This window comes from Arachis hypogaea, chromosome 2 (assembly GCF_003086295.3).
Source record: "Arachis hypogaea cultivar Tifrunner chromosome 2, arahy.Tifrunner.gnm2.J5K5, whole genome shotgun sequence".
In the NCBI taxonomy this organism is placed as follows: domain Eukaryota; kingdom Viridiplantae; phylum Streptophyta; class Magnoliopsida; order Fabales; family Fabaceae; genus Arachis; species Arachis hypogaea.
The window spans coordinates 22,695,580-22,698,129 of NC_092037.1; the positions used below are offsets into that span (position 1 = coordinate 22,695,580).

Here is a 2,550-nt window from a genome sequence, read left to right on the forward strand (position 1 = left end):
TGCTCAGAACCGTGTTGGAACCTCCCAACACCAAACTTAGAGTTTGAATGTGGGGGTTCAACACCAAACTTAGAGTTTGGTTGTGGCCTCCCAACACCAAACTTAGAGTTTGACTGTGGGGGCTCTGTTTGGCTCTATTTTGAGAGAAGCTCTTCATGCTTCCTCTCCATGATGACAGAGGGATATCCTTGGGCTTTAAACACCAAGGATTCTTCATTCACTTGAATGATCAACTCTCCTCTATCAACATCAATCACAGCCTTTGCTGTGGCTAGGAAGGGTCTGCCAAGGATGATGGATTCATCCATGCACTTCCCAGTCTCTAGGACTATGAAATCAGTAGGGATGTAATGGTTTTCAACTTTAACCAGAACACCCTCTACAAGTCCATGGGCTTGTTTTCTTGAGTTGTCTGCCATCTCAAGTGAGATTTTTGCAGCTTGCACCTCAGAGATCCCTAACTTCTCCATTACAGAGAGGGGCATGAGGTTTACACTTGACCCTAAGTCACACAAGGCCTTCTTGAAGGTCATGGTGCCTATGGTACAAGGTAATGAAAACTTCCCAGGGTCCTGTCTCTTTTGAGGCAGTTTCTGCCTAGACAAGTCATCCAGTTCTTTGGTAAGCAAAGGGGGTTCATCCTCCCAAGTCTCATTTCCAAATAACTTGTCATTTAGCTTCATGATTGCTCCAAGGTATTTAGCAACTTGCTCCTCAGTGACATACTCATCCTCTTCAGAGGAGGAATACTCATCAGAGCTCATGAATGGCAGAAGTAAGTCCAATGGAATCTCTATGGTCTCAGTTTGAGCCTCAGATTCCCATGGCTCCTCATTGGGGAACTCATTGGAGGCCAGTGGACGTCCAGTGAGGTCTTCCTCAGTGGCGTTCACTGCCTCTTCTTCCTCCCAGAATTCGACCATGTTGATGGCCTTGCACTCTCCTTTTGGATTTTCTTCAGTATTGCTTGGGAGATACTAGGAGGGAGTTCAGTAATTTTCTTGCTCAGCTGACCCACTTGTCCCTCCAAATTTCTAATGGAGGACCTTGTTTCAGTCATGAAACTTTGAGTGGTTTTGATCAGATCAGAGACCATGGTTGCTAAGTCAGAGGTATTCTGCTTAGAGCTCTCTGTCTGTTGCTGAGAAGATGATGGAAAAGGTTTGCTATTGCTAAACCTGCTTCTTCCACCATTATTGTTATTGAAACCTTGTTGAGGTCTCTGTTGATCCTTCCATGAAAGATTTGGATGATTCCTCCATGAAGGATTGTAGGTGTTTCCATAGGGTTCTCCCATGTAATTCACCTCTTCTATTGAAGGGTTCTCAGGATCATAAGCTTCTTCCTCAGATGAAGCCTCCTTAGTACTGCTTGGTGCATCTTGCATTCCAGACAGACTTTGAGAAATCATATTGACTTGTTGGGTCAATATTTTGTTCTGAGCCAAAATGGCATTCAGAGTGTCAATCTCAAGAACTCCTTTCTTCTGACTAGTCCCATTGTTCACAGGATTTCTTTCAGAAGTGTACATGAATTGGTTATTTGCAACCATTTCAATCAGTTCTTGAGCCTCAGTAGGCATCTTCTTCAGATGAAGAGATCCTCCAGAAGAGCTATCCAAAGACATCTTGGACAGTTCAGAGAGACCATCATAGAAAATACCTATGATGCTCCATTCAGAAAGCATATCAGAAGGACATTTTCTGATTAATTGTTTGTATCTTTCCCAAGCTTCATAGAGGGATTCTCCTTCCTTCTGTCTGAAGGTTTGGACTTCCACTCTAAGCTTACTCAATTTTTGAGGTGGAAAGAACTTTGCCAAGAAGGCATTGACTAGCTTTTCCCAAGAGTCCAGGCTTTCTTTAGGTTGGGAATCCAACCATGTTCTAGCTCTGTCTCTTACAGCAAAAGGGAATAGCATCAGTCTATAGACCTCAGGGTCAACCCCATTAGTCTTGACAGTGTCACAGATTTGCAAGAACTCAGCTAAAAACTGATGAGGATCTTCCAATGGAAGTCCATGGAACTTGCAATTCTATTGCATTAGAGAAACTAATTGAGGCTTAAGCTCAAAGTTGTTTGCTCCAATGGCAGGGATAGAGATGCTTCTCCCATAGAAGTCGGGAGTAGGTGCAGTAAAGTCACCCAGCACCTTCCTTGCATTGTTGGCATTGTTGTTGTTTTCGGCTGCCATGTGTTCTTCTTCCTTGAAGAATTCGGTCAGGTGCTCTAAAGAGAGTTGTGCTTTGGCTTCTCTTAGCTTTCTCTTCAAGGTCCTTTCAGGTTCAGGATCAGCTTCAACAAGAATGCCTTTGTCTTTGCTCCTGCTCATAAGAAAGAGAAGAGAAATGTGGAATCCTCTATGTCACAGTATAGAGATTCCTTTAGGTGTCAGAGGAAAAAAGGAGTAGAAGACAGAAGTAGAAAATTCGAACTTATCAAAGGAGATGGAGTTCGAATTTTGCATTAAGGGATAGTGTTAGTCCATAAATAGTAGGATGTGAGAAGGAGGGAAGTAATTTTCGAAAATTAAGTGAAAAAATTTTGAAA

The 2,550-nt window shown here is 42.9% G+C and overlaps 1 non-coding gene across 1 annotated transcript; it reads left to right on the top strand.

The window, feature by feature from the left end:
- The first annotated feature begins 1,681 nt into the window (after nt 1–1,681).
- LOC112765808 (small nucleolar RNA R71) lies at nt 1,682–1,789 on the top strand. Its single transcript, XR_003183926.1, has one exon. It is a non-coding gene; the product is annotated as a small nucleolar RNA R71 (small nucleolar RNA).
- Nucleotides 1,790–2,550: the final 761 nt, after the last annotated feature.